Source organism: Staurois parvus, unplaced genomic scaffold, assembly GCF_062004578.1.
Source record: "Staurois parvus isolate SC_StPar_1 unplaced genomic scaffold, SC_StPar_1.0 ptg000232l, whole genome shotgun sequence".
Taxonomy (NCBI): Eukaryota; Metazoa; Chordata; class Amphibia; order Anura; family Ranidae; genus Staurois; species Staurois parvus.
This window is the reverse complement of record NW_028318028.1, coordinates 8,999,405-9,026,682: the sequence shown is the minus strand read 5'-3', so window position 1 is coordinate 9,026,682 and position 27,278 is coordinate 8,999,405. Positions and strand designations below refer to the sequence as shown.

General features: G+C 39.5%; 1 long non-coding RNA gene across 1 annotated transcript; it reads right to left on the bottom strand.

The window, feature by feature from the left end:
* Positions 1–409: 409 nt before the first annotated feature.
* Positions 410–12,934, bottom strand: LOC149460352 (uncharacterized). The gene is made up of 4 exons (XR_016313097.1): positions 12,783–12,934; positions 12,629–12,694; positions 8,481–8,640; positions 410–1,663 (listed from the first exon to the last, which is right to left on the bottom strand). It is a non-coding gene; the product is annotated as an uncharacterized LOC149460352 (long non-coding RNA).
* Positions 12,935–27,278: the final 14,344 nt, after the last annotated feature.

Genomic DNA, 27,278 nt, shown 5'->3' with positions numbered 1-27,278 from the left:
GGCAGTGCCCGAGTGCTCGATTGGTCAGTCCACCCCTGATTGTGAGAAAAATGTTTGTTTATTTCTGAAAAAAATTATCACTTCAAAAAACTCGCTATGCCTCTTACTAAACACCTTGAACTGTCTAATTTCTTAAAAGGGTTCATTTGGGGGATATTTGTATTGTCCTGACAAATTTGGGCCTCAAGAAATGAGATCCATCAAGAAATGAGGCCATCAGTACATCAGGATTGATCGATTTTAAGATATATGCCATAGTTTGTAGACTCTATAACTTTCTTACAGACTAAATAATAAACACTGATTTGGGTTATTTTCACCAAAGAAACGTAGAATACATTTTTGCCTAAATTTATGAATAAAGATTATTTATTTGCAAAATGTTATAACAGAAACAGAGAAAACTGCATTTTTTTCAAACTTTTTTTGTTTATTCAGCAGGAAATAAAAGAAAGCAGTGATGATTAAATACCACCAAAAGAAAGCAAATGGGTACAGTGTTGGATGACCACACAGTTGTCATGCAAAGTGCAACAGCACCGAAAGCTGAAAATTAGTCGGGGCAGGAAAGGGGGTGAAAGTGCCCGGTATTGAAGTGGTTAAAGTGACTGTAAAGTTAATTTTTGTTTTTTTAAATCAAAATAACAGACATGTTATACTTACCTACTTTGTTTACGGAATGGTACAGCACAGATTGGCCCCTTAACTCATCTTCTGGAGTTCCTCTATGGTGCTATCCGCTTGTTTTTCTTACTAGTGCCCCTGATGCTCTCCTGCGCTGGGCTGTGTGTATCCAAAGACACACCCAACACAGCCAGTGTGTGTAATACTGAGTTGATATGTGTTTAGTTTTGGTTACAATATTTCAGGAGATGAAAGAAAGATAATCTTCAATTAATATAAAATGAATTTCCAGGTAAAGTTTTTTGTTGCCTTAGATTTGGCCTCTGCTCAGAAATAATAGAGTAGATAAAAGGGATGTGTTAAACAGCTGCAAGAAAACACATTGGGGTGGATTTAATAAAGGCAAATAGAACAGTTGAATGTGGAGAAGATACACTTTGAAAAAAAACACCAAATCAATAAAAACAATGATTGGATGATGGAAATAAGCAGAGCTTCACTGTATTCACTAAGCTCTGGAGAAAAATGTGTGCAACTGCATTCCCAAAGTGCACAGTCTATTTGCCTTTAATAAATCCACCCTAATATGTTTTCTTGCAGCTGTTTATCACATCCCTGTTAAACCTAAAACTTAAGCTGGATTTCAGCAGCTCCCCACATTGACTAAGTGTACAGGACGTTGATTCTCGCATGTTATGCAAATGACATTTTCTGATTTTTTGGCTTTATACTTGCAAGACTTTACTGCAATGCAATCAATGAGTGTAAACTCTGCAAGACTTAATACATCTTTGACGCCTAAAATTCCTCTACAGAGGGTCTTCACTGGATCAGGACTTGATAAGATAAAGGTGTTCCGTGCCTTGCAGTTGAACAAGGCTCCTCTCATGTCATTATTGCAGTCAACATCCAGGGAGTCGGTTAAGTGCTTCTTCTGAAAAGTTTTCCAGTCTTGACATAAGGACGTGTGGGTGAGGCTCAAAACAACTGCAAATATCATGAGAATGGAGGATTTTGGAAACATTCTGGAAGCCATGATCTGAAAAAGGAGACCAAAAAAAATGATGATATTCTAAGTGGTTTTCATAAGACATCAAATAGAAAAATGAAAACAAAATTCTTCTTAACCTTCATTCTGCCTTTATTATGCTCACCTTTACTGACAGTGCCAGTGTTCATATTTTTCACATGAAACACCAAAAACACAGAGTACAGATGGATCTGTAACTTTGTGGAAGTTGTGGTGCGCCGCAACATTCATGTGTTGGAGATGTGTGCAATGTGTGTTAATGTACATTGCAGTAACGTGTGCAAACAGAGGAGTCTTAATGAGCCCTAGGAGCCTATTTAAACTTCTCTGTTCCAGTGCATGGCAGTAATGTGTGTTATTGTCATTGTTACTGCAATGCATATTATCACACCTCATGTGTTAGCACTGTTCTGGTGTAGAACACAAGAGCTCACAAAACAGTGGATTATCTGGTACCATGTGTCAAAAGCATTTTAACCCCCTGTGGACCACGCGCCTACAATGTACTGCGGATGGGCAGCCCGTACGGGCACAGAGACGTACCTGTAAGATGCTAGCCCACTCCAGGTACAGGGTGCGCTCGCACTCCCACTGTGATTGTACAGAGCAGGAGTTTGTTAGCAGGTCCCGGCCAATGGTTCATGGCCGGGACCTCTTGATCAGCTGTGTCCTATCACAGCCCAGAGACAATCAACACAGGACTCTTTACAGAGAGAACAATGTCTCTGTTTCTTCTCACTGCAAAGCAGAGAGAAGAAACAAAGAGATATTGGATAAAAACACACATTTACACAAATTAACACTTGTTATTCACACATTTAACCCCTTGATTACCCAAAATGCAAGCCCATGTCATTAGTACAGTGACAGTGTATAGTATTATCACTGATCACTGTTTTACTGTCACTGATGATGTCAGTGACAATTAGTCAGGTCCCACCCAATGTCAGTTAGTGTTAGATTCCCTGCCGCACTATCACAGTCCCACTATAAGTTACTGATCACCACCATTAGTAGTACCAATATACACTTATTGGGATTTTCTTTTAACCAAAGACATGTAGCAGATTTTGGCCTAAATTTATGAAGAAATTAGATTTTTTTAAGAACAGAAAGTAAAAAATATTGGGTTTTAAAAACATTTTACCAGTTAAAGTAGTACAGTGCTAAATAGCAAAAAATGGCCTGGACACAGAGCTGTGGTTAAATATAACTTCGTGCAAAAATTATTTATGGGCTCGTTCACACCATGCTGCAGAGATGTCAGTTTTTCTGCCCGTGTTCTGCAAGGGCACAACAAAATCAATTGTTCTCTATGTGCCCTGTGCACACCACAACACTAGTATCACATGCAGATTTTTTATGCACAGGAATCTGCAATGTGTATAAAACTCATTGAAGAGTGCATGAAATCTGATGTAAACTGATGTCTCTGCAAGTGAAATCTGTGTGTGCAGAAAAGCTGATGGAAACTGACGCACAGATTTCACTTGCAGAGACATCAGTTTACATCAGTTTTCATGCGCTCTCCAATGAGTTTTATACACGTTGCAGATTCCTGTGCATAAAAAATCTGCATGTCATACTAGTGTTGTGGTGTTAACAGGGTACATAGACAGCAAAAGATTTAGTTGTGCGCTTGCAGAATGCGGGCAGAAAAATGGACAGTTCTGCACCATGGTGTGAATGAGCCCTAAAGCAGAACTAAAGCCATCAGTTCAACTGTTTCCCCAATCAGTTACATTCAAGGCATGCTGTGGCCAATGATAACTGTCACATTTGCTCTCAGCTAAACTGTCAAACCATCAAATGGCTGGTGTCATCACTGATCACATGTGTAGCATCATGGCAACTGCAGATCAGAGGCTAAGATGGCAACTTCTTTGGCTGCAAGACTTCGTTCACATGCGGCAAACTATATCATACACCCATGCAGGGCCAGGTTTACCTGGGGGGGGATGCACAGGTTTTTCTCTGCATCCCCATGCAGGCAGTCCCATTGATTTTAATAGCAGCTGCACAAATATAACCACAAATATAACCACTGCTCCCAATGTGACATCCATTTGGGGACTGGTGCACGTGGGAGTGTGTCTCCAATCTCACATCGTCTGCATTCGGGAAAAGACATCGGCACCCAAACGGAGGTCATAATAGGAATAGGAGCTATGTTCATTAAGCCGCTGTGTCCCAATTGGCATCAATGGGACTGTCTGCAAGGGGATGTAGGGAACACTTCTGCATCCCCGTGCAGGTAAACACAGCCCTTAATGAGCGTACTGTATAGTACACCCCGATTGAACCAGGCCTCAAGTATAAAAGGGGTTAAGTTCCACTTTAACAGCATTTGTTATTTTTCCAAGTCTCAGTGTTGTATTAATTGTATTAACTGTTGATCCTTTCAGCAGATACATTATATTTTCACTTTCTGTAACAGGCCAAATAATCCAGCAAAAGCTGTTACATGCTTTGTGACAAATACTGCTAGGGATGCTTACTTTGCAACATTTTTTTCTCTCTGGTTTAAACTTTTTTTTTAGAAGAAAAGAGTACAGTTGCTGTAACACCAAAAAAAAATGTTAGCTGAGTTTGGCTTTAATTTTATTCTCTTTTACTTAGCCACATCGGCTCTGGCTCCTTGACACCCATTATAGATCAGAGTAATTTTTACATTTCCACTATGATCCTGTTTATTTCCCGATACTTTTTTCTTAACTTCCGATAACAAAGTATTACATACATAGTTTGGGGAACAAACTAGACTTTTTCTTTTCGCAATATTGTCTTGCAAAACTTGTTTTATTTTGTATGGAGTATATCAACAAAGAATGTAAAAAAAAATAATAATAATAATAATATAATAATAATAATAAAATTTTTTATATATATATATATATATATATATATATATTTTTTTTTTTTTTTTCTATTATGACCGGAATTCATTTTAAAAATAGGACTTTTACTGAAAATAAAAAGTGTACAATATTTTCCTGTTTAAAATGACACTGAAATATTGCTTCTAGTACAGAACCTAGCAAAGTTATTGGAAAAAGAAAAAAGGCAATTTTGCATAATTTTTCCCACAACATAGAAATAATATTATTAACCTTTTGACCTCCAGAAGATTTAACCCCCTTCATGCCCAGGCCATTTTTTGGAATATGGAATGACATTACTTTAACTAACATTTGCGCAGTCATGCAACACATTTTTTTACCTTTTGCTGTAAAAAATCATATTACTTCATAAATTTAGGCAAATATGTATTCTGCTACATATTGCTGGTACAAAACAAATCCCAAGAGGCATATATTGATTAGTTTGCACAAAAGTTATAGCATCTACAAACTATGGTATATATACACTGGAATTTTTTATATACTAGTAATGGTGGTGATCAGCGACTTATAGAGGGACTGTGATATTGTGGCGGACAATCTGACACTAACTGACACTTTGTGGGAACCAGTGACACTAATACAGTGATTAGTGCTAAAAATATATGCTGCCCCTGTATTAATGACACTGGCTGGGAAGGGGTTACACATCTGGGCGATCAAAGGGTTAACTGTGTGTCTAGCCAGTATTTTGTGTACACAGTAAGGTGATTTTAATAGGCAATCTGTCAGCAGATCACCGCTCACAGGATACAGCACTGCCTTGTTTACATAGGCCGAGTAGTGTCCTGTCACTCTCCTCATCGATCAGTGGGTAGTGGCACTCATCTATTGGCCGGCACCTGTTGATCAGCTTCTCCTGTGACTAATCACAGCGGAAGCAGTGTGCCAGGGGTGGACGCCGCCTGCGCCAGTAAGTGTAATATATACAGGTGAAACTCAAAAAATTAGAATATCGTGCAAACGTTCATTCATTTCAGTAATGCAACTTAAAAGGTGAAACTAATATATGAGACTCATTAAATGCAAAGCAAGATAGTTCAAGCTGTGATTTGTCATAATTGTGATGATTATGGCTTACAGCTCATGAAAACCCCAAATCCACAATCTCAGAAAATTAGAATATTGTGAAAAGGTGCAATATTCTCGGCTCAAAGTGTCCCACTCTAATCAGCTAATTAAGCCATAACACCTGCAAAGGGTTCCTGAGCCTTTAAATGGTCTCTCAGTCTGGTTCAGTAGGAATCACAATCATGGGAAAGACTGCTGACCTGACAGTTGTGCAGAAAACCATCATTGACACCCTCCATAAGGAGGGAAAGCCTCAAAAGGTAATTGCAAAAAAAGTTGGATGTTCCCAAAGTGCTGTATCAAAGCACATTAATAGAAAGTTATGTGGAAGGGAAAAGTGTAAAAGAAAAAGGTGCACAAGCAGCAGGGATGACCGCAGCCTGGAGAGGATTGTCAGAAAAAGGCCATTCAAAAGTGTTGTGGACTTTCACAAGGAGTGGACTGAGGCTGGAGTCAGTGCATCAAGAGCCACCACACACAGATGGATCCTGGCCATCCGCTCCTGATAAACAAACAACGTCAGGAGCGTCTTACCTGGGCTAAAGAAAAACAGACCTGGTCTGTTGCTCAGTGGTCCAAAGTCCTTTTTTCTGATGAGAGCAACTTTTGCATCTCATTTGGAAACCAAGGATCCAGAGTATGGAGGAAGAATGGAGAGGCACACACTGCAAGATGCTTGAGGTCCAGTGTGAAGTTTCCACAGTCTGTGTTGATTTGGGGAGCCATGTCATCCGCTGGTGTTGGTCCACTGTGCTTCATTAAGTCCAGGGTCAACACAGCCATCTACCAGGAGATTTTGGAGCACTTCATGCTTCCTTCCGTAGACGAGCTTTATGGGGATGCTGACTTCATTTTCCAGCAGGAGTTGGCACCTGCCCACACTGCCAAAAACACCAAAACCTGGTTCAATGACCGTGGGATTACTGTGCTTGATTGGCCAGCAAACTTGCCTGACCTGAACCCCATAGAGAATCTATGGGGCATTGCCAAGAGAAAGATGAGACATGAGACCGAACAATGCAGAAGAGCTGAAGGCCGCTATTGAAGCATCCTGGTCTTCCATAACACCTCAGCAGTGCCACAGGCTGATAGCTTCCATGCCACGCCGCACTGAGGCAGTAATTGCTGCAAAAGGGGCCCAAACCAAGTACTGAGTACATATGCATGCTTACACTTTTCAGAGGTCCGATATTGTTCTATGTACAATCCTTGTTTTATTGATTGCATGTAATATTCTAATTTTCTGAAAGGAGCCTACGTACGCCGTGACGTCTCGCCGTCAGAGCATCGTGGAGCTCCGGTGGCCAATATTCCTTTCAGGACGGTTAGTCCTTTGTACACTGCAATTTTATTGGATGCATCCTCTGCTACTGTCACATGCTGTTAAAAAATGCTGTTTATCAAACAATACATCACTATGGGCACCTTCTTTTCTTGACCCCTTGTGGGGAGCATCTTTTTTAGACACCTTAACCCGCTCTACCCAGTGAATGAGTCTTACCCTTTGATGGAGCTGTGCCTGGTTTACCCTTAAAGGGAACTTTTTACCAACTATATGCTATCCGTGAATCCATTTTGCCTGAGGGAACCTACCTATCTTTACCACCCAGATGACCACTTGCTGAACTGTAGGATATCTACACTGCACATTTAATGTGCACATCTGGTTAGTGTGCATTTCTCACTTTATTTTACCTCCATTGGGACTATTATTATTATATTTTAGTAATTTATCACTGGATTCTACTGTTGATGTTTTATTTTTATTTTATTTTTATTTTAGCGCTGCACTTTTTTACATATGTCTTTGTGAGGATTGTTATTGGTTATCCTGTGTGCCTAGCTGATTTATTTGAAAAGCGCTCACTTATTATACCATTTCACTTGTATCTCATATATTAGTTCACCTTTTAAGTTGCATTACTGAAATAAATGAACTTTTGCACGATATTGTAATTTTTCGAGTTTCACCTGTATATATATATATATATATATATATATATATATGATTTTGCACAGAATGCCCACCCTGTAGCAGTTTATAGGGCAGTCGGGAAATTGTTAAACAAAATGAAAGAAAAAGAAAAAAAAAATTTTAAGAAAAATATTAGTTAAGGGGAGAAGTGGCAGAAGGAATTAATTAGGCTGACCAGGATTAAATAAGATATCATACCTTTGATCTACATATGTATAGTATGTATAGTAAATATAATGTAACAATACATTGTAAAGCCTACTACACAAGGGCCGAGTGTTGGGTGGCATCGACCGGTTCAATAGAAACTGGCTGACATTTGGCCCATGTTTGTGGCAGCTGGTCCGGTAGAAGCCAGCCGGCCGACCGAAGGCTCATGACCGAAAAAAGGTCTACCAATTGGTTCCCAATCAGTGCTCTCACTCTGATTGGAGTGTTCTGGTGGGGGGAACACAATAGCACAGTAGGGAAGATCACTTGTACTAACATTGGAGAGTTAGTACACCTGCTCCTCCTGAGCTGTCAGGTTTTTTTGTTCAGCCCTCTAGGTTGAATAAAAAAAAAAAACTAGTAGCGTGTACCAGGCTTTACATTGTATTACTCATTAACACTTGTTAACTATCTGCAAGAGTCAGTTTTCAAAGCATTGGCTGCAGTTTGACAGCTGCTCCTATTATAAAATACAAAGCAATTCCCGACTGTTTTTTTTGACAGCAGGTAATTTCTGTTTATAGTGACAGATTAAATGGTGGCAGGGGGAGAGGAGCTGAAGGTAAGAGCCACATCTTATATACTTTTCTGGAGTTTTTAGGATGCATCTTCTATGTATGAAATACTCAAGTGGTTAAAGTCTATTTAAATCTATATGTCCCAAGATTACCTTGTCCACAGAGAGGCAATTTGGCTTTCACCGTAGTATATGTGTGGATTTTATTGACTGTTTCCTAATAAAGATACCGAGGAGTGCAGCAGATTCCAGAATTCTTCTTTATATGTTGGTCGGCAGATGAGCTGTGTGAGCACCCGCTGGACTGGAACGCCTGCAGTGAAAGATACTTGGTGATTCACCTGGAGTGGTACAGGACTGCTCTCTATACAATTCTGCTGTGCAAGTTCACTACAAAACAAACCTGCAATAAAGGAAGTGGAAAAATAGCAGATTTCTGGCAGGATCCAAAGGTAACCTGTTACATGGGGAAAAAACACTAAATGTACTGCAATCCAATCTATTGCACTCCAATCTAGTACACAAGGGCCGAGTGTCGAGTGGCATTGACCAGTTCAATAGAAACCGGCTGCCATTGGGCCCATGTGTATGGAAGCTGGTCCGACAGAACCCGGCCGGATGGTCACAGCGGGCTTGAAATACAACTTTTATTACAAAATTTTACAAAAATATAACCAAAATTATTTGAAATTACTCACATGGCTTAATATCTACAGGGGGAGCAAAACTACATTAGAGGAAACTATCTTTACTTACATCCAATTTCTACGGAGTTCTGACATTGTTCTCTAGAACTCATTCTGATCTCCAGAATCTAATAACTAAAGTAATATTACTCATTAGTTCTCCCTCCAAAAATATACCAAATAAAAAGAGCTCAAAAAATTCCCCAAAATAACTTAATGCCTAACATGTTTCACCTTAACCACTTTAGCCCCAACCCTTTTCTGACACTCAACTATATGTAAAAATTCTATTCTATTTCTATTTTGCTAGAAAATTACCTAGAAGCCCCATGTTTATTAAGCAGAGACCCCAGAGAATAAAATGGTGGGTGTTGCAATTTTTTATGTCACAAGGTATCTGCGCAACAATTTTTCAAATGCAATTTTTTGGGAAAATATACACTTTGGGAATTGTATTGTGTTTTTGTTCATTAAAATTCATTAAACATTTGGTAGAATATAAAAGATGATATTATGATGATTAAATAGATACCTAAAATGTCATGCTTTAAAACTGTGCACACTTGTGGAATGGCGACAAACTACGATACTTAAAGTGTTTCTAAACCCAGGACCTGCATTCACTATATCTGCTCTCTCACAGTACACAGAACATTTAAGTGCAATTATTTTAGTAAATATAAACTGCTAAATGCCTTTTCTCATCAGCAGTTAGAGCAGTCTTGTGACTTCTATCAGTGTTTAGCAGAGCACTGATTAAAGTGTGTAGGAGTTTTCTTTCTGCTCTAGGAGGATGCAGAACCCCTGACCTCTGTCTGGACAGTGCTGAATAACCCTGTGCTGATCACATGCACTCTCCCAAGGGAAAGCAAAAAACCTCTCCAGCAATACACCAAACTGAGCATGTGCAGAATATGATTTGTCTTATCAGGAGCTAAGAGGGGGGGGCACTATAAGACGGGGAGAATCAAAGAAGGCAGGATCAAACAGCACTTTTTCACAATGCAGAAGATTAACCCCTTAGGTCCCACAGTGAGTATATCAAGCATGCTTTACTGCATATACAAATTGACATTACTGTTGTGGGTTTAGAAACACTTTAAAACATCTCCATGGGTAACACTTTTAAAGTCCTTACAGGCTACCAGTTAGGCTGGACATACATTATACAATTTTCTTGTACAATTTTCCTTTAGCTTTACCAAAACCATATAATATGAGGTAAAATCTAAACACTTTCAATTTGTATGCAGTCAGGCAGGCTCTTGCACTACATAGCTGAAGGCAAATCTAAAGGAAATTGAACAAGAAAATGATATATTGTATGGCCAGCTTTAGAGTTACTTAGGAGGTCTAGTGCCAGAATTATTGCACTTGCTCTGATGTTTGTGGTGATATCTCACATTTGTAGTGCGATCGCCATTTACGTGACCGACGCGTGTGTTCATCTTTGCATGTAAGCATGGTAGAATGGGGGAGGGAGGGGCATTTTAAAAAATGTTTTTGATATTATTTATTTGAATTTTTTTTCTACAATGTAACTTTCATTTTTTTAATTACTTTTATTGCTATCACAAGGGATGAACAACATTCCTTGTGATAGCATGGGCAGTGACAGGCACTCTTTACTGAGAAATCGGGGGTCTATTAAACCCTAGATCTCTCCTGTGCCCCTAAAAGCATCTGATCAAACCAAGATTGGTTTGATCAGATGCTTTTACAAGCCGGTAACTTTACATCAGACCAAAACTTGAAGTGACAAAATACTCATTACTTCCATTTTTTTTTATACCATAGAGATGATTGGGGAAGATCCAGTCCCTGTCCACCTCTATGGTAAGTTGGTAGAACCATCGGCTTCAGTCCTGGGCTCCCCAGTGGGATGGGAGAGCCCAGAAAGACAATGACTGGAGAGCTGCGGGCGGGAAGCAGATACCGCTATGATTGCTTTTACATTTAAGCTCAACACCAGTTGAAAAAAAGATCCTGGGATGATTCCTGCATCTGTAGGCATCATCCTGGTATAACCCCTTCAACCTGGTAATGTATGGGTACGCTGTAGAGACTGAAGTGGTTAGATCAAGGCTTCATTAGGTGTGGATGTGTGATATAATAACAACACAAAAATGAAGGTCAAGAAAACCACATGGCTAATGCCTTCGCTAACATGGGACCCCTGTACAGCCCACCTTACCCAATCTATACACATAACACAGCACAATTAGTATCATGCATTGTAGTAAAGTACATTTAATTGTATTACTGCAGTGCAAACGTAAAACACTGTGGCCTCAAACACTTGTTGATTGTGTTCATGTCAATTGCAGCAAGAGGTCCAGAGTTGCGAAAGTTTAAGACAATATTACGAGAAGTCACAACTGTTCTTTTTTTTATTGAGATGAAGAACTGCAGACTATGAAACTAAAAATATATTCCCATTTTATAAAACCTTATAACATAGTGTTATGAAAAATACACAGGTGTACAACAAACAACCCTAATAATGTGACAAACAGCTTACACTAGGACAGGTGGGTCCTGTTTTGTGTGCACACAGGAAGGGGGGGGGGTAAGTATTTCTGAAAGGAAGGTGTCATTTAGAATACAGGAACCTTCCTTCACAACATACCCCACTCATGCAAAGGAACTGACACATTCGGGACTGTTGCGCTCTAATCAGTACTGAGCATTCTCTAGTACTCTGGATCCGAAAAGTCAATTGTCACACATTTCTGAAGAAGGTTGTGGGCAGGTGCGGTTTGTTTTGTCCACTGCAGGTGGTGCTCAACCCAAGGAGCTCCTCACCCCGGAGAGGAAGTCCAAGAGAAACAACATTTCTATATTGTTTCCTGGACCCTTGGTGGCCATCTTGGGTCAGCAGGATCTATTTAAGTCTCTGCTTCTGGGTTTTAGTGCTCTTCTGGCATGTGGTTAGTATAGGGAAGGAAAACATAAGGAAAAAAATATTGATTGAAAGATCAATCAATCTTACAAAAGAGGCTGAATTTTAATAAAACAGCATAATAATTAATTGAACAGGGTGTAGAGTCGGTTACTAAAATATTATACTTTTATTTTTTTCATGTCTATTAAGCCCTCAGAATCAGACAATTGTTGGGCCTCTAGATCTATACATATATGCACATCAAAATAATACAGCTATCAAGCTCATGCAGGCTTATAAAAAAAATTACATTATTTTTACGCACAGCTCATCAACTCTTAAAGTGTATGTTCAGCCTTTCCATCTTCATCTGGGTAGAGTGGGAAGGGGTTAGAACCCCTATCAAGTGTTTGAAAGATTTACCTTCACTTCCTGTTCTTCTACATACTTTGTACCAAGCAGGAAGTGGGGGGATTTCCCAAATTACATATAAATATGCTTTTCTTTTAGAAAATTAGAGGAAGGCTAGGACCTCTGTCAGATGTTTATTTCTGTTACAGATTTTCTGCCACTTCTTGAGTAATGAAAGTGGAGCCCCAGATAGCATTAAAAACAGATATGAGTTCTAATCCAATCTCCAATGGCTTGGCATGCTAATTAACTGTCTGAAAATGGTAATTCTGAAATTGATCTTGTAAAATGGAAAACTGATTATTATATAATAATCTTACCTTCCTTAAAATGTCTTCTCCTCTGGCGTAGTGACAGGTACGCTGTAGTTTAATTACTGGCACCGACTAGAATTATAAGATGAAACACAAAGTCATAGCATCATCATGCCTCTTGGGGTTCAGTAGTTTGCACCCCTCCAGTCCTCATACTTACAATCTAAATAAACGCTGTTATACTGAGATGTCCGTACAGATGCTGGATTGCTCTCTCTTTGGGGATCACAAATGTGTGAATGAAGAAGTTTAAACTCCTTCCTGGCAGTACAACCTTTATCTTTAAAAGAAAAATGTGGGTGGTCACAGTGTTAGGACCTGGGGCACCCAGCAGGAGATGCAGATCATGTTCCACATGTGCTCAGAGCTCTTTATGCCCCTGGCGGGAAGTCAGATGGGATTGAGAGCGATGTTGCAATGTGGTTAAACCAGTGGGACTGTTCCGACTAAGAGCTTAAAGTGGGGCTCCAGTCTCTGATGAAAAAAATAAAAGGCAGCATCTACAAAAACTGTAGCTGCTAAATTTTAAAGAACAGCTGTTCACCACAGCCGGGTGCACCGACTGGCCGTCCTCTGTCCTCGGCGCCAGCATCTTAAGTGTGGGCACCCGACTGTTTGTCAGATAGGCAGCCCAACAGCCAAATGAAATAGTGAACATGGCAGGCTGACAACACTGTTGCTAATTGCAAGACAGTGGCTTAGTGTTGTCAGTCTTAAAAATTGTAATCTCCATAGTCTGGACACTCTGTGCAACTCTTCTGCAGTAAGTAACCTGGGAGCTGCAATGAAACTGCATGGATTTATACACTTCCTTGTATCTGGATAAGGCAGGAGGTTTGTTCAGCCTGTATGTACCAAAGGTGATGCCATTCCAAACACTAGCTGGCTCAGAGCTACATGTTCAAGTATTCTGTGAAGTTGACATATTCTCTATCAGTAGTCCAGTTCAGCAATCATTTTGTTACAGGGCAGAGGTTTCCTTTTAACCACTTCCTGCCCAGCCTATTGTAAAATGATGGTCACTTGCCATCCTTCTGGAACAAGGCTTGTGTGTTGCTTTGTGATCTGTTACCGACTATGTCCACTGGACACAACAGATGACAGATCACTGTGACAGCCCACTGCCAGTACCATGTGATTGCTGTGACCAATCACATCAGATCACATGACAATTGTAAACAATGAATGACTTTGATTCATGCCATTCATTGTGTACAATTGTGTTGCTAGGTGTGATTGGTCACAGTGATCACATGGCACATACAGGGACAGGTCAGTCCATCAGAACCATGTGATTAGCTGTGGTAAATCACAGCAGATCACAACAATACACACTGAATGAATCATTTCAGTCAATAAAAACGGTTGCTTATACCAGTCAAATTCACAGTTCACAATCATAATGTGTAAAAAATAAAAAATCTTCATCACTTCCCTATAGTAGTACAATCACACCTCATGATTAGCACTGTTCTGGTGTAGAACACAAGAGCTCACAAAACAGTGGATTATCTGGTACCATGTGTCAAAAGCATTTTAACCACCTGTGGACCACGCGTCTACAATGTACTGCGGATGGACAGCCCGTACGGGCACAGAGACGTACCTGTAACATGCTGGCCCCCTCCAGGTACAGGGCACGCTCGCACTCCCATGCCCGCTGATTCCCGCTGTGATTGTACAGAGCAGGAGTTTGTTAGTAGGTCCCAGCCAATGGTTCATGGTTGGGACCTGTTGATCAGCTGTGTCCTATCACAGCCCAGAGCCCTGTGTTGACAGTCAACCCAGGTCTCTGTACAGAGAGAACAATCTCTCTGTTTCTTCTCACTGCAAAGCAGAAAGAAGAAACAAAGAGATATTGGGTAAAAACAGCACACATTACACAAACTAACACTTGTTATTCACACATTTAACCCCTTGATTACCCAAGATGCCAGCCCGTGTCATTAGTACAGTGACAGTGTATAGTATTATCACTGATCACTGGTTTACTGTCACTGATGATGTCAGTGACAATTAGTCAGTTCCCACCCAATGTCAGTTAGTGTTAGATTCCCTGCCGCACTATCACAGTCCCACTATAAGTTACTGATCACCACCATTAGTAGTACAAATTCCAGTATACAGTACATACCATAGTTTGTAGAGGTTATAACTTTCACATAAACCAATCAATATACACTTATTAGGATTTTTTCTATACCAAAGACATGTAGCAGAATACAGTTTGGCCTAAATTTATGAAGACATTTGATTTTTTTAAGAACAGAAAGTAAAAAATATTAGGTTTTTAAAAACTTTTTTGGTCTTTTTTTCGTTTATATAATAAAAAATAAAACACCCAATGGTGGTCAAACACCATCTAAAGAAAAAAAATGAAATAAATGTAGTTTGGGTACTGTGTTGCATGACCACACAGTTACCAGTTAAAGTAGCACAGTACTAAATAGCAAAAAATGGCCTGGACACAGAGGTGTGGTTAAATGTAACTATGTGCAAAAATTACTTATGGGCTCGTTCACACCATGCTGCAGAGATGTCAGTTTTTCTGCCCACGTTCTGCAAGGGCACATCAAAGTCAATTGTTCTCTATGTACCCTGTGCACACCACAACACTAGTATCACATGCAGATTTTTTATGCACAGGAATCTGCAATGTGTATAAAACTCATTACAGAGCGCATGAAAACTGATGTAAACTGATGTCTCTGCAAGTGAAATCTGTGTGTGCAGAAAAGCTGATGGAAACTGACGCACAGATTTCACTTGCAGAGACATCAGTTTACATCAGTTTTCATGCGCTCTGTAATGCGTTTTATACACGTTGCAGATTCCTGTGCATATAAAATCTGCATGTGATACTAGTGTTGTGCTGTGAACAGGGCACATAGAGAGCAATCGTTTTAGTTGTGCCCTTGCAGAACGTGGGCAGAAAAATGGACAATTCTGCACCATGGTGTAAATGAGCCCTAAAGCAGAACTAAACCCATCAGTTCAACTGTTTCCCCAATCAGTTACATTCAAGGCATGCTGTGGCCAATGATAACTGTCACATTTGCTCTCAGCTAAACTGTCAAACCATCAAATGGCTGGTGTATAACTGATCACATGTGTAGCACCATGGCAACTGCAGATCAAACAGAGGCTAATACAGGCCATAGACGGCTCGAAAATCTGCCGATTTTTCGTCCGATAAACAAAACATTGGTCATTCGTTAAACCGACGTAACCACCAATGATTACAAAAATCATCTGACCAAGTCATAAAAATCATGACCTATAACAGGAAACGATGTCATTTTTGACCTTTCAGACCCTCCCACACTATACAGAGCCTGACAGAATGAACATCATCATATCGCATGTACTAAAAAAAAAATGCCCAGAAAAATGTCGAAAAGAAAAATTGCCATAATGGTGCTTGGCTTGGTAGCACTGTAGGAGAAAAAAAATAATAAAAAAAGGAAGAGCAGAGTATGGTCCAAAGACTGGCTTCTTCAACGGGCCATGTTTTCCCACATGGACCTGCTTTCAAATTTAAAAAAAAACAATCCTGACGACAACAAAAACTATTTAAGAATGTCACAGCAGTCTTTTGAGCTTCTCCTAAACATGGTTGGACCACGCATTAAGAAGACAGACTCTTGCATGCGCAAGTCGATCAGCGCTGAGGAATGACTCACAGCAACCCTCCTTTACCTAGCAACCGGAAGATCATATGAGGACCTCATGTTTTCAACGAGTATATCAGCACAGTCCTTGGGTAGGATAATCCCAAAAACATGTGCAGCAATATCCAATGTGCTGAAAGCTGACTATTTGAAGGTATTTATTATATAGAGATATATATGACTGAAAAATTATAACTTTTTTTGGTACTTTTTTTTTAAACCAAACAGTTCTCTCCCCTTTCAGCTCCTGCACACTTCTTTGTATGGCTCTGCTTATCTGACCCATGCAAACCAGTGTGCTTACATTGCAACCATTCCCCCAACTTCTCCCCCCCCCCAAAAAAAACCCACCAGTGATCACAAATTTTAAAAAAAAAGACTCACTCATAAATTTTACAACTATTTACATTTATTGTTCGCATAACAGAACAAAAATAATAAATTTAACATTTTTCAAAGATCACATATGTATAAACTGATCTTTTATTTTAACCATTAGCCGCCCGGCCAATGGCCGTTTGGCGGCTTCAGATGTGCCTCTTCATTCTGGGTGCACGCCATTTGGCGTGCTCCCGCACATGCGCCGTTTGCGGTAATGCAGAGCGGCGCAGCAGCGGGATCTGTCACGGGCCGTGCACCTCGGACACGGCCGATGACAGATCCGAGTACCGGCTCCCGTTGCTGGTACCATGTGACCTGCTGTGACCAATCACAGCAGGTCACATGACAGTTGTATACAATGGATGGCTTCATTCATGATGCCATCCATTGTATACTAGTGCCTAGCTGTGAATGGTCACAGCTAATCACATGCACATGTCATGTGATTAGCTGTGACCAAATCACAGCTAAGCACAAAAAAAAAAAAAAAAAAGCTGAATGAATCGATTTCATTCAGGTAAATGCTTGCTTAATTCTTTGCTATAAGCAATTAAAAGTAATTCTTTGCTATAAGCAAATTGTGTAAAAAAAAAAAATACTGATCACTTCCCCAAAGTAGTACAGTGTTACTATGGTAACATTGTACTACTTTGGTCATAGTAAAATATGAAAAAAAATCTTAAAAAAAAAAAAAAAAAAATGTAATAAAAAATTAAATATAATAAAATAATAAAAAAAAAAATATATATATATTTTTTTCATACTGTCACCAGTCAGTGTCCCTGTTAACCGCCATGCCAGTTATATGATGACGCTGTACTGCACTGGTGACAGTATGTAAAAAAAAAAATAGTGAAAATACTTTTTTTAATTTTTTCATTTTCCGAAAAATTATGACATAAAAATACAACTTCAAAAAACTCGCCATGCCTCTTATGAAGTACGTCGGACTGTCTACTCTGCAAAAAGGGGTCATTTGGGGGATATCTGTACTATTCTGACATTCTTGGACCTCAAGAAATTAGATTGGCTGTCAGTACTTCAGGATTGATCAATATTCAGATCTATACCATAGTTTGTGAACTCTATAACTTTCCTACAAACTAAAAAATACATCCTAATTTGGGTTATTTTCACCAAAGACATGTAGCAGAATACATCTCGGCCTAAATTTATGAAGAACAATTATTTATTTGTAAACTTTTATAACAGAAACAAAGAAAAATGTGGGTTTTTTTCAAAATTTTTGGTCTTTTTTTGTTAATTTAGCAAAAAATAAAAATCCCAGCGGTGATTAAATACCACCAAAAGAAAGCTCTAGTTGTGTGAAGAAAATGATAAAATTTTAGTTTGGGTACAGTGTTGTATGACCGCGCAATTGTCATTCAAAGTGTGAGAGCGCTGAAACCTGAAAAATGGCCTGGGCAGGAAGGTGTAAAATTGCCCGGTATTGAAACGGTTAAAGATTGATGTAGTTAATATCCCAGGAAGTATGTAATTGTTCTGGCCAGTATGGATTGCTTTGGGTGGCAAGTAAATGGGGTTGTGGATCTCTAGCAAGAGTATGTGTGGGCCTATTCTGGGGCATATATTGGTGTGCAGTATTCTGTGAAGGAGGATGGGGATTATAGCCTACAATTCTGGTATCATAAGTACCCTGTTCCCTTTGGCCGATGGTTAGCAAATTGTAAATGAGGGGGTCAATTATTTCCCTTTGTTGCTGGCTCATATTGCGCAGCTTGTAGGCAATATGTTTGGCGAAGGCATCGCACTCGGCCTCTTTTTCTGCCAGGGCAGCAGATGCCTGATGCAAAAAATTTGCGGTGTCATATTCTGAGGCTCTTCTTTTTTTGCCTCTGGTAACGGGCAATGCTGGGCTGGGTCTTTCAGGTGTGACTTCACTTTCCTATAACAAAAAAGTAGTGAAAATATGTTTAATGTTACACACATTAAATCATTTTTATCTTTTACAGTTTCCAAGTTGCGCTCAAGAATGGCTGCAGATCGCCAAAGAATTTCAGGACCTTTGGAACTTTCCGAACTGTGGCGGTGCCATAGATGGCAAACATGTGCGCATCACACCACCGGCACACTCTGGATCATACTATTATAGTTACAAAAGCTTCTTCAGCATCATCCTGTTGGCCATTGTGAATGCTAAATATGAATTCCTCTTCCTTGATATTGGTAAAAATGGCCGGAATTCTGATGGAGGTGTTATGGAACATACAGAATTCCTCCAAAGAATGAAGGGTGGACTTCTACATCTTCCCACATTAGCCGAGACAGTTGAAGGACTGAATTTTGTGTTTGTTGGAGATGATGCATTTTCTTTAAGTGATCATATGTTGAAACCATTTCCATGGAGAAATATGACTCACGAACAAAAAGTGTTCAACTACCGGCTGTCAAGGGCATGGTGCGTGGTGGAAAATGCATTTGGTATAATGGCAAGCCGCTTCCGCATTTTTCACACTCCCATCAATGTGGACATAGACACAGTTGATGTGGTTGTGGAGAGCTGCTGCTTGCTACATAATTTTCTGAGGTCTACTACCATGGCCTATATGTCACCAGTATCACTGGATAGAAAAGATCTGTTAAGTGGTGAAGCTCTGCCTAGAGAATGGAGAAACAATAATGGTGGCCTAGAAAATTTGGCTTGTGCACGACCAGTTTTGCCAACCATGACAGCATGTCACAACCGTTTAAATTACATGCAGTATTTTGTGGGGGATGGTGCAGTGTCTTGGCAGGATAATGTGGTGTAAATATATATAATAAAGCTGAATTGATGATGCTGTGCATGCAAAACATTTGTATGTGAGCATATAAAAATTAAATATATTTGAGAGATTTGTGGTCAGTGATTTAATTGTACATTTTCAGGTTACATATGTTCATCTATTGCAAAGATAGATGTTTTACTTCAATTACCTGTGTCTCTGGGATCTCAAATTCCAACTGTGATTGAGGTGAGAAGGATGGTTCATCTGAGGGACCAGGCATCAAAGAGCAATGTGACTCTCTAGGTACATCCGAGTCAGTCAGGAATAGCAGGCTCTGAAAATACCATAGCCGTGGCACATACACATCATCTGCCCCAGCACCAGATTTTTTGGAATTTTCAATTTTATTAAGCTCTTTTTTAAATACTGTGCACAGGTTGGCTATATTATTTTTAACATAATTCACACTCAGGGGCGGACTGACAACTCATGGGGCCCCCGGGCAATAGGGGATCATGGGGCCCCTGTGTCCTTGCCCAAACTCAAAAAAGCCTATGAAAAAGGTACCAGGGGCATCTCATGGGGCCCCCTACTGACCCTGGGCCCTCGGGCAGTGCCTGATTTTCCAAATGATCAGTCCGCCCCTGTTCACACTGTTGCATAAATCAATTAATTTTTTAATAGCCTCACCATGCATCAATCTATTAGAATAATCCTTTGATTTCACCTTCCACAGACATGGCATTTCTCTAAACATGTCTATAAATTGAGGTGAAAAAGCGACAGAGGTGAATTTCTGTGCCATTTCTGTAAAAAAACTGAAAAAACGTATAAAATGCTGATTAAGTATATTTAGAAAAAAGAATGAACTAATTAAAATAGCACATTATGCTTATGCTGTTAACAATAGTTGCAATTGTAGACAGCATCGTGCACATGAGACAGGAAAGCCTTCAACCACTAGCCTACAGGGCACTTATACCCCCTTCCTGCCCAGGCCAATTTCCAGCTTTCAGCGCTGTCACACTTTGAATGACAATTGCGTGGTCATGCAACATTGTACCCATATGAAATTTTTATCATTTTTTTGAGACAGATATAGCTTTCTTTTGGTGGTATTTAATCACCTCTGGGATTTTTATTTTTTCTTAAACAAACCAAAAACCACTGAACATTTTGAAAAAAAAATTTTTTTTCTTAGTTTTTGTTATACAATTTTGTAAATAAGTGATTTTTCTCCTTCACTGATGTGCGCTAATGAGGCTGCAGTGATGGGCACTGATAGGCTGCACTGATGGACACTGATAGGTGGCACTGATGGGCACTGATGAGGAGGCACTGGTAGGTTGCACTGATGGGCATTGACAGGCATCACTGATGGGCACTGAAAGGCAGCACTGATACATGACACTGATACATGACACTGATATATGGCACTGATAGGCGGAACTGATAGGCAGCACTGACTTGCACGTATAGGCGGCACTGACTGGCACTGTTAGGCAGCACTGACTGGCACTGATAGGCGGCACTGACTGGCACTGATAGGCGACACAGACTGGCACTGATAGGCGACACAGGCTGGCACTGATAGGTAGCACTGATTGGCAGCACTGATAGGTGGCACTGATTGGCATTGATAGGTGGCACTGACTGGCACTGATGGGTGACATTGAAAGGCAGCTCAGATGGGCACTGATATGTGGCATTGATGTGCACTGGTATGCACTGATATGTGGCATTGATGTGGCACTGATGGGCACTGGCACCGATGGGCACTGGCACTGATGAGCACTGACAAGTGGCACTTCTGGGGCCACACTGATCATCAGGGCACACTGATCATCAGTGCCCTGATGATCAGTGTACATGTCCCCTCTGCGGAAAGCCAATTACCCGCTCTCCTCTCCTCTGAAGCTGTCAGCGTGACAGCTCGAGAGGAGAGAAATGCCGATAACCGGCATTTCCGTGTTTACATTTGATCAGCTGTGATTGGACACAGCTGATCACATGACCGAGCCAACATCTTCGGCTCTTTCCGTGATCCGCTGTGTCCGAGGGACACAGCGGACCAGCGATCACAGCGCTGTGCGCTCCCTGAGCCGCGCATGCACAGTGAGAACGGTAGGATGTCATATGACGTCCTATCAGAACGAGAGAATCACCTTGCGCCCGTCATTGTACTATAGGGCGGGCGGAAGGTGGTTAAACAACATGTTGCATAAGTATAAACATTTCTGAAATATGAAGTACTTGCAGGAAATGCTGAGTTGTTTTTGTCGTTTTGTCCTAAAAAAACTTGTATTTGCAGAGAAATATCGGCAATTTTTCATTCTGAGTAGATGTGTAGACTCCTCTCTCTCATAAGCAGCGTTCGTTCTGAAGAAAGAACATTCCCGCCAATGAAATGACGTACTCGGTTGGTGCCTTTTCACACTATAAAGTCTTCTTCTCCTTCCTTGCTCTTTTTGTGGGGACAAGATGGAGGAGCAACAGGACAAAAGCACATCCAGTGATCATGATGGCTCAGTGCAGCAGCTTGACAGTGGCAGATACAAAAAGAGAAAGGCCAGCAACATGTCTTTAGATGAGATGGTTGAGATGGTGAGAATCCTGCTCAGGAAGGATTATGATTGCAAGCTCCAAGTTTACAATAACACCAATCAAAGGAAGGATGCAATAATGGGAAAAATCCTTAAAGTCCTTTGGAGGAAATATGGCGTTAAACGCACAAAGGATCAACTGAGAAAAAGATTGTCTGATCTGAAGTTAAGGGAGGCTGATCAGTTCAAGAAAATAAGAAAAATTATCAGAAAAAGTGAGTATTTTCTTCATTGGAATAACATATATATTTATTTTGTTTTATATGTTACATAATGTTTGCCATGTGCTTATGCTGCAAGTGCTATGCCTCATCATGAATCTACTGTGCTGCTTTTCTGATGTTAATTAGAAAGGAAGTGGGTAAAAGGTGTGGTAATCAAATTGTTAAGTGTGATTATTTTACTGGAGAGACCAAACACATGCTATATTTAACTATGTCAATTAATTTTTAAGTGTACATACAATAGAACTTTATTGCTGTATTGATTAATTACAAATACTTTAACATGGGGAACGCATAAAGAAGGATACAGAGGAATCTGTCTGTGAGGATAGCGAAGAAAAGGAGATGGATGACCCAGATGAGCATTCAGAGGAACTAATAATTGACATTCTACCAGTTGCTGATGAGGAGCCAGTCAATAGCACAAGTTCTGGTAAGTATATATATATATATATACATTCATCTATATATACATTAATCTTTGTAAATATATATGTTAATAATTGCAAAATTGTATTAACAAGAAATCCAGATTCTACTGGACTTAACAGTTATACCACACAAAAACTTACTGCAGAATTAATGGCTTGTAACATCCAGATTGAGGATATAAGAGATGCTCTGACCACCTTACAATTCAGGATCAATACAGTATTGGATACGCTTTGCAAACTGATTTGAATCATGTCTTGTATTTGCCTGAACATGTGTGTAAAAAAAGTTATAACCTACTGTTCTAAGTATTTTGGTATGCTATGTGCTTCTCTGTGGCAAATGTTGCATTAAAGGCTGGCCATACATTATACAATTTTCTTAAGATTTATGATTCAGATTTACTAAAATAAATATAATCTGATGCCCTTTTAGAAATAAAAATGGTGTACAGGTGTGACCTCGTATTATACAGTTTATAGTAAATCTTAAGCAAAATCCGTAAGTAAATTGTATAATATATGGCCAGACTATACAATGTGTTTGTGCACATTGTGGAGGTTTTGGCCAATGAGGTCTTGTGCACTGAATGTCTGTAACCTTTTCTCTGAATATTTTGCAAACTGATTTGAGTCATGTCAGCAATTAGGTTTTGGCCAATGAGGTCTTGTACACTGAATGTCTGTAACCTTTTCTCTGAATATTTTGCAAACTGATTTGAGTCATGTCAGCAATTAGGTTTTGGCCAATGAGGTCTTGTACACTGAATGTCTGTAACCTTTTCTCTGAATATTTTGCAAATTGATTTGAGTCATGTCAGTTATTATCCTGAACATTTTGTGTTTTAAAAATGTTATGTAGAACATACTGTTCTAACTTTTTTGGTATGCTAACATCTGGTTTGTGCTGGTCTGAGACAAATGTTGCATTAAAGGCTGGCCGTACATTATACAAATTCTTTCAGATTTTTGCTTTTGATTTACTTAAATAAATATAATATGAAGCCCTTTTAGATTTACCATCAACTATGTGGTGCTTTGACCTGATTATTTGGATACAACTGAAATTGTTGTTAAGATGTGACCTCATATTATATGGACTATAGTACATCTTGATCATAATACTTAAGAAAATTGTATAATGTATGGCAAGACTATACAATGTGATTGTACACATTGTGGATGTTGTGGTCACTTATGTCTTCTATATTGAAGGTCTGTACCATTTTGTCAGAATATTTTTCTAAAAATATATGTACACAATGTAGAGTTATAATAATGTTATGTTTTAAACAAAAAAAATATTTTCATAAAAAAAAGAGAATATTTATGCAAACAAACTGCAAAAGTAAACAATTTTGGATAATAACAAAGTTGCTCAATAAAGCAGTGCTGCTTTAAAAGATCTGTTACGTTTTTTTTATATCTTAATTAAATATTTGTGTATATTTAACTATATGTGAATAATGGTTAATATATGGTGATAATGGACATACAGGTGAAACTAGAAAAATTAGAATATCGTGCAAAAGTTCATTTATTTCAGTAATGCAACTTAAAAGGTGAAACTAATATATGAGATAGACTCATTACATGCAAAGCAAGATAGTTCAAGCTGTGATTTGTCATAATTGTGATGATTATGGCTTACAGCTCATGAAAACCCCAAATCCACAATCTCAGAAAATTAGAATATTGTGAAAAGGTGCAATATTCTCAGCTCAAAGTGTCCCCCTCTAATCAGCTAATTAAGCCATAACACCTGCAAAGGGTTCCTGAGCCTTTAAATGGTCTCTCAGTCTGGTTCAGTAGGAATCACAATCATGGGAAAGACTGCTGACCTGACAGTTGTGCAGAAAACCATCATTGACACCCTCCATAAGGAGGGAAAGCCTCAAAAGGTAATTTCAAAAGAAGTTGGATGTTCCCAAAGTGCTGTATCAAAGCACATTAATAGAAAGTTATGTGGAAGAGAAACATGTGGAAGAAAAAGATGCACAAGCAGCAGGGATGACTGCAGCCTGGAGAGGATTGTCAGGAAAGGGCCATTCAAAAGTGTTGTGGACTTTCACAAGGAGTGGACTGAGGCTGGAGTCAGTGCATCAAGAGCCACCACACACAGACGGATCCTGAACATGGGCTTCAAATGTCGTATTCCTCTTGTCAAGCCGCTCATGAACAACAAACAACATCAGAAGCGTCTTACCTGGGCTAAAGAAAAATAGACCTGGTCTGTTGCTCACTGGTCCAAAGTCCTCTCTCTCTATATATTTTTTTCTATTATGACCAGAATTCATTTTAAAAATAGGACTTTTACTGAAAATAAAAAGTGTACATTTTATTATTTTCCTGTTTAAAATGACACTGAAATATTGCTTCTAGTACAGAACCTAGCAAGGTTATTTGAAAATGAAAAACAGGCAATTTTACACAATTTTTCCCACAACATAGAAATAATAATATCAACCTTATGACCTCCGGAAGATTTAACCCCCTTCATGCCCAGGCTATTTTTTGCAATGTGGAACGGCATTTCTTTAACTGACATTTGCGCGGTCATGCAACACATTTTTTTACCTTTTGCTGTAAAAAATCATATTACTTCATAAATTTAGGCCAATATGTATTCTGCTAAATATTGTTGGTACAAAACAAATCCCAAGAGGCGTATATTGATTAGTTTGCGCAAAAGTTATAGCATCTACAAACTATGATATATATACTGGATTTTTTTTATACTAGTAATGGTGGTGATCAGCGACTTATAGAGGGACTGTGATATTGCGGCGGACAATCTGACACTAACTGACACTTTGTGGGAACCAGTGACACTAATACAGTGATTAGTGCTAAAAATATATGCTGCCCCTGTATTAATGACACTGGCTGGGAATGGGTTACACATCTGGGCGATCAAAGGGTTAACTGTGTGCCTAGCCAGTATTTTGTGTACACAGTAAGGTGACTTTAATAGGCAATCTGTCAGCAGATCACTGCTCACAGGATACCGCACTGCCTTGTTTACATAGGCCGAGTAGTGTCCTGTCACTCCCCTCATCGATCAATGGGTGCTGGCGCTCATCTGTTGGCCGGCACCTGTTGATCAGCTTCTCCTGTGACTAATCACAGCAGAAGCAGTGTGCTAGGGGTGGGCGCCCCCTGCGCCAGTAAGTGCAAAATAAATATATATATATATATATATATATATATATATATGTGATTTTGCACAGAATGTCCACCCTGTAGCAGTATATTGGGCAGTCAGGAAATGGTTAAACAAAATTAAAAAAAAAAAAAGAAAAAAATTAGAAGGAAAATATTAGCTAAGGGGAGAAGTGGCAGAAGGAATTAATTAGGCTGACCAGGATTAAATAAGATATCATACCTTTGATCTACGTATGTATAGTATGTATAGTAAACACAATGTAACAATACATTGTAAAGCCTACTACACAAGGGCCGAGTGTTGGGTGGCATTGACTGGTTCAATAGAAACTGGCTGACATTTGGTCCATGTGTATGGCAGCCGGTCCGGTAGAAGCCAGCCGACTGAAGGCTCATGACCGAAAAAAGGTCTACCAATTGGTTCCCAATCAGTGCTCTCACTCTGACTGGAGTGTTCTGGTGGGGGGAACACAATAGCACAGTAGGGAAGATCACTTGTACTAACATTGGAGAGTTAGTACACCAGCTCCTCCTGAGCTGTCAGGTTTTTTTCGTGCAGCCCTCTAGGTTGAATAAAAAAAAAAACTAGTAGTGTGTACCAGGCTTTACATTGTATTACTCATTAACACTTGTTAACTATCTGCAAGAGTCAGTTTTCAAAGCATTGGCTGCATTTTGACAGCTGCTCCTGTTATAAAATACAAATCAATTCCCAACAGTTTTTTTTGACAACAGGTAATTTCTGTTTATAGTGACAGATTAAATGGTGGCAGGGGGAGAGGAGCTGAAGGTAAGAGACACATCTTATATACTTTTCTGGAGTTTTTAGGATGCATCTTCTATGTATGAAATGCTCAAGTGGTTAAAGTCTATTTAAATCTATATCTCCCAAGAATACCTTGTCCACAGAGAGGCAATATGGCTTTCACCGTAGTATATGTGTGGATTTTATTGAATGTTTCCTAATAAAGATACCGAGGAGTGCAGCAGATTCCAGAATTCTTCTTTATATGTTGGTCGGCAGATGAGCTGTGTGAGCACCGCTGGACTGAAATGCCTGCAGTGAAAGATACTTGGTGATTCACCTGGAGTGGTACAGGACTGCTCTCTATACAATGCTGCTGTACAAGTTCACTACAAAACAAACCTGCATTAAAGGAAGTGGAAAAATAACAGATTTCTGGCAGGATCCAAAGGTAACTTGTTACATGGGGAAAAAAACTCTGAATGTACTCCAATTCAATTTATTGCACTCCAATCTAGTACACAAGGGCCGAGTGTCGAGTGGCATTGACCAGTTCAATAGAAACCGGCTGCCATTGGGCCCGTGTGTATGGAAGCTGGTCCGACAGAAGCCGGCCGGATAGGCACAGCGGGCTTGAAATACAACTTTTATTACAAAATTTTACAAAAATATAAGCAAAATTAATATAACAATGAATATGCTACAAT